We start from the raw sequence: 6,001 nt of genomic DNA, 5'->3' as shown, positions 1-6,001 counted from the left end.
ACGGGGCGGGGGCATGCTACTCAAAGATAATGATCTAGCTCGGTTGAGAAAAGCAGGGTGAAGCAACAGATACCACCTCCTATCTCTCTTGGCAGGGCTCTGCCCTTCTGCTCCGTGCAGTTTATGTCTGTGGAGAGTAGTAGTCTCTTTCCCTCCGTGTGAACACAAATTTAAATACCACGAATACACGCGTGGCCTGGTGGAGTGGAAAGGGCACTGCAGGAGGAGGCAGGAGGCTTGGGTTCAAGGCCCAGCTCTGGCACTCATTTGCTTGCATGAACTCGGACGAATCACTTTCCCACCAGCAAGCTCATGTTCTTCCTTTATGAAATGAAGAAGTGGGTCTCTACAAATCGGCAAAGTTCCCTTCCCGCTTGCTTCACCTCCGAAACTGTGTATGCCGTGGCCGTAGCTTATTTCAGAGTGTGTGTATGGGATGTAGGCAACTGGTAAGGATGATTTTAAGCGCTTTGCCATTAAATGCTGAACGGGGCCAACCTGAGACGGCTGGGGCAGTTTGCAAGACAGACAGTGCCAGCAAGGGAAGGAAGGTTGACGGCAGGCTTTGGGTGTGGGGTCTCAGGCTAACCCTCCGAGACTAAACTGAGGACTGAAGAACAGGAGGAGGATAAAATGACCCTGATGTAAAACAAAGAAAGCAGAACTTTGCAGGCCTCTGTGATGTCACCTCCCTGCTCTGGACAAGATAACCAGTGTGGAATAAGAGCTCCTGAATCAGATATATTCAGATTTGAAAACTGGCTCAGTTACCCGATAGCTGAGTGACTTGGGAAAAGTTACTTAACCTCTCTCAGTTTTTTCACAGGTTAATAATAAATGTTTAATTTTTAAAATTTCATAAGGTTTTTTAAAGTTAATACAAATACATGGGCAAAGTACTTAACAGATGCTCTTTTCTCTGGTAAACAGCTCATCATGCTCAGTTGTATCCGATTCTTTGCGACCCCAGGGACTGTAGCCCACCAGGCTCCTCTGTCCAGGGGATTCTCCAGGCAAGAACACTGGAGTGGGCTGCCGTTTCCTCCTCCAGAGGCTCTTCCCAACCCAGGGATCAACCCCACACCTCCTGTGTGTCCTGCATTGCAGGATTCTTTACCTACTGAGCAATTGGGGAAGCCCCCTGGTAAACAGCATATAGCAGCTATTAATATTTACATTTTTATTCTTTAAAGTTAAAAGTCCACCTCTCGGGCCGAGCCCTGCTCCGTGTTTCCGCGTCTGCAGTGTGTTATCAGTTCACTGTGGAAATATGTCTGTAGCTAGTTTTCTTTTCTCTCATAGCATGTTAAGAATTATTTTTGTTTAATCACTAAGTTGTGTCTGATTCTTTTGTGACTCCATGGACTGTAGCCACCAGGCTCCTCTGTCCGTGAGATTTCTCAGGCAAGAACACTGGAGTGGGTTGCCATTTCCTTCTCTAGGGGATCTTCCCAACCCAGCAACCCAGCCACCAGGGAAGCAATAGGAAGCAACATTCTTACTCAAAGTTTAGGAATGCATGGGCATTCTGGAAGCTTTACAGAATAACTTCCTAACTGGCTTTTCCACACCCTTCAGGTTCATCCTTACACTGTCAACAAACAGCTCTCTGCTCCTGAGTGTCAGGGTCTTCTGCTACTTAACTCTAGCTACAGTTAACCTACGGGAATCAAGCCAAGATTTTGACTCACTACGTTGTTTTCTCTTTTATCTGAACCCAGGATAGATATGTCAGCATCCAGGGCTGTGCAGAATTCACTCTGCTCTGCTCTTCTGTGTGGACCATTCTTGGACCAGAACCTTCCATGATGCCACTCCAAGGCTCACAGTCCCATGTAGCTGGGCATCCCTGGATGTGAATCCACCTGCCAGTGCAGGGGACATGGCTTCCATCCTTGGTCCAGGAAGATTCCGCATGCTGTGCAGTAGCTAAGCCCATGTGTCACAACTACTGGGCCCGCACGCAGCAGCTACAGAAGCCCACGCAGCTGGAGCCTGTGCTCCGGAAGAGGAGAGGCCACCACGACGAGATGTATACCCCACTCGCCAGGGCTAGAGAAAGCCCGTGAGCAGCAATGAAGATCCAGCACAACCATAAGTACATAAATAAAATATATTTTTTAAATGTAGTTGTTAAGGGTCTTTGCTGTTGCCGCTGCTGCTGCTAAGTCGCTTCAGTCGTGTCCGACACTGTGTGACCCCATAGACGGCAGCCCACCAGGCTCCCCGTCCCTGGGGTTCTCCAGGCAAGAACACTGAAGTGGGTTGCCATTTCCTTCTCCAACGCATGAAAATGAAAAGTGAAAGTGAAGTCACTCAGTCGTGTCCGACTCTTATCGACCTCATGGACTGCAGCCTACAAGGCTCCTCTATCCATGGGATTTTCCAGGCAAGAATACTGGAGTGGGGTGCCATTGCCTTCTCCTAAGGGTCTTTGAACACGACATATTGTGATCTTCTGTGTGTGTGCTCTCACTGGGATAGTCTTGTAACAGTAGAAAGTCTACTTGATTTGGACATCAGTGACTTGGAGATCACAGGCCTTTGCCCTCTCTGGACTACATTTTCTTCATATACATTTGCAAGGAATTTGATTAGATCATCCATGACTCTGCTGTAAATCCAGGGTCTATGTATGATTCAGAGGCAGGAGATAGATGGGTCCCAGGCTGAACAGTTTCTCCCCTGTGGACAGAAATTCCATAAAGGCAGAAACTCCATAAAAGCAGGATGATGAAGGAGGCTGGACCCTGCCTAGATAAGAGATACAGATCACGTATTACTCATTCTCGAGGTTAAAAAGAGCTCCCTGACTACACATGCACAGAAAGACTACTTGGAGGTCAAAAAGGGAGGGAGCATCACCTCATAGTAAGTGATGTTGTAAGTGATGTCAGGCCTCTTTGCTGGAATCCATCTGGGCTATGAGATGTGTGTGCATGCATGGGAGGACCTTGAGATAAACCAAATATGGACTCAGAACCAGCAAAGCAAGATGATTGGTTAAAAGAAACCCAGAAGAAATGCCCCATGAACGTGATCCAGTTGCCACGATGGTGCGACTCTCCGTCTGAGCTGGCTCTTGAGTCCATCCACACGCCCTATACCATTGTTTCTTCAAATAAACAATTTATTTGTTTCACTACTTGCTGTCTCTACATGGAAATTCGTTTCTACACAGCTGATGGGCCAGGGCCTTGCCGCTGGCCTCTGACTCTGGTGGACTAGTGGCTGAGATTCAGCACTCTCCCTGCTGTTGCCCAGCCTCAATCTCTGGCCAGAAATGAAGCCCTGCTTGAAGCAGGGGCCTCAGCTGCAGGCCGAGGCCACCCAGGATCAACTCTACCGTGTCCCCAGTCACCAGAACTCTGCTGGCTTCTAAGGTAGTCAAGCAGTGTTTGTGGCATATGTAAGTGAGTGAATGCATTTAAGCATTCTGTTCCTTATACATACCTAGAGTTTGCCCACACCTCACTGCCTACCTACATGCAAACACTTGCTGAAGATGAAATAATGATTTTCTCACAAAAGCCCTTAGCCTGTTCCTTCCCAGAGGTCATGGTCAGTGGATTTCTGCTGGAGCTCCTTGGGAGGTCCATATCCAAGCCCCTATCTGCTGAGCTCCAAGTGATATGGTCCTCCTCACTCTGCTTTGAGCTGACATCTTTAAAGGCAGGAGTCAAGAGGAGATCAGACAGTGATAAATGAAGCTATAACATCTGTAACATCAACAGGAAGCTATTTCTGATAGCTTATCACCTGGTGGAGAAGGAGCGGCTGATGGAGGTCGATAACTCACTTTCACCTCCCACCCCTTATACATTTTGTAAGACCACATCCCTCCCAGGCCTTGCACGCCCTTGCACGACACCTCCAATATTCGTGGGCCGCAGCGTCTCACAGAGAACATAGCTACTTTCTGCACGAAAGTCATTTATCTCTCCCCATTTTTAAGGGAGAAAAAATCGTGGGTCAAGATTAAGGAATTTTTCTAAAATCTTTTTTTATTATCATTTTATTTTTATTTTTTGATTAAGGAGTTTTTTAAAAGAGGAAAAATACTTGTTTCAATCATCCTCATACCACTTTGCATGAAGCTTTTCCGGCATACTTGTGGGTTTTTTGAAACAGTTTCCCAAATTGTTTTCCACATTATGACAAATGAGCTTTTAAAACCTGCAATTCCGGTTATGCCCCTCTCTGCTAACAACTCCTCAGTGGCTTCCCACTGAACTTAGACCCTGAACGAGATCCACCCTCTCAGCTGCACCTCGGGTATTTGTCTTTGTTTCTTCACACTCTTCCAGGCTCCCTCCTACCTTGGGGTGTCTGGCCATGTGGATTCTTCTGTGCCCAAAAGGTTTTCATGGCCTTTTTAACGGTTGCCTAATACCCCGCCCTGCTGTGTGCTTGCACGCCAAGTCGCTTTAGTCGTGTCTGACTCTGCAGCCCTATGGACTGTAGCCCTCCAGACTCCTCTGTCCATGGGATTCTCCAGGCAAGAATACTGGAAAGGTTGCCATGCCCTCCTCCAAGAGGTCTCCCTGACCCAGAGATTGAACCCATTTCACTTACGTCTCCTGCACTGGCAGGCGGGTTCTTTACCACTAGTACTACCTGGGAAGCCCCCTCCCTGCTCACCCCGACTCCCCTCCCAACCCCCTGCCTTGCTTACATATCCCTAAATTCCAAAGCATTCTTTGGACGATCAATCAGTTGTTTCCAGTGTTTTTACTACTGAAGCAACACAGTGATAGGTAACTTTGTACACAGTGATTTTGCTGCTATTGTTGGTAATTTTAGATTACTTCTTTTGAATAAAGCTGCAGAAGTCGATGTCCAAGCCCAAGGAAAGTGACTTTCTGGCCTTTGCGTCACACAGACCTTTGGCTTTCAGCATGTGTGTTCCTTTATCTGTGCTTGAGCGTGTCTATTCCACTACAACCTGGATAGCAATTATATAGTGTTACTTCCATGCATGCTTTAGTTCATTTTTTAAAAATCTGTTCATCAGTAATAAAATGTTCTACTATTCACTGAGCACCAATATATGAAGTTGCTTCAATACACTAGCTCCTTTAATCCTCACAACAACCATACAAGGAAAATACTATGAATACTGTTTTAAAGTAAAGAAGCTGAATATTGGGACGGTTTGTTGCTGTTCAGTCACTAAGTCATGTCCAGTTCTTTGTGACCCCGTGGACTGCAGCATGCCAGACTTTCTTATCCTTCACTATCTCTTGGAGTTTGCTCAAACCCATGTCCATTGAGTCAGTGATGCCATCCAACCATCTCATCCTCTGTCATCCCCTTCTCCTCCTGCCCTCAATCTTTCCCAGCATCAGAGTCCTTTTCAATGAGTCGGCTCTTCTCATTAGGTGACCAAAGTATTATAAATGGGAAGGTTAACTTTCCCAAAGTCAGAGAGTTGTAATAAGTAGCAGAATCAGGATTCAGATTCAGATCTTGTAATATTATCTCAAAATCTATTTGCTTTGTGTATTATTTGTCTACCATCTGCATCTTCCAACTAATAAATGTTCTCAACAGTGAGTTTTGTGGACCCTGAACTCCCCAGAGCGTCAGGTGCAGTGCAGCACCCCAAGTTCATGTGACAGCATGCATGGAGCTCCCAAGTCCAGTCGCTCAGTTCCGACTCTTTGTGACCCCACGGACTGCAGCACACCAGGCTTCCCTGTCCGACACCAACTCCCGGGGCTTGCTCAAACTCATGTCCATCAAGTCAGTGATCCCAGCCAGTACCTATCCAGAATGAACAGTCTGCAAGCAGAAGACTCCAGCCTCCTGGGCACCTCCACCTCCACCACTTCTCCCCTTCCTTTTAGATAAAAATTTTTATTGATTAAAAGTCTTCCTCCATAAACTGAAGTTAAAACTCATTGACAGATGCCATCCAATGCCCACCTCACAGAATTGTTCAAGATTCAATGAGCCCACATGGGCTCTATTTACCCATATGAAACACTCTGCAAAAACC

Source organism: Bos indicus x Bos taurus, chromosome 16 (genome assembly GCF_003369695.1).
Source record: "Bos indicus x Bos taurus breed Angus x Brahman F1 hybrid chromosome 16, Bos_hybrid_MaternalHap_v2.0, whole genome shotgun sequence".
Classification (NCBI taxonomy): Eukaryota; Metazoa; Chordata; class Mammalia; order Artiodactyla; family Bovidae; genus Bos; species Bos indicus x Bos taurus.
The sequence above is the reverse complement of the archived record's forward strand: the minus strand, read 5'-3'. Positions refer to the sequence as shown.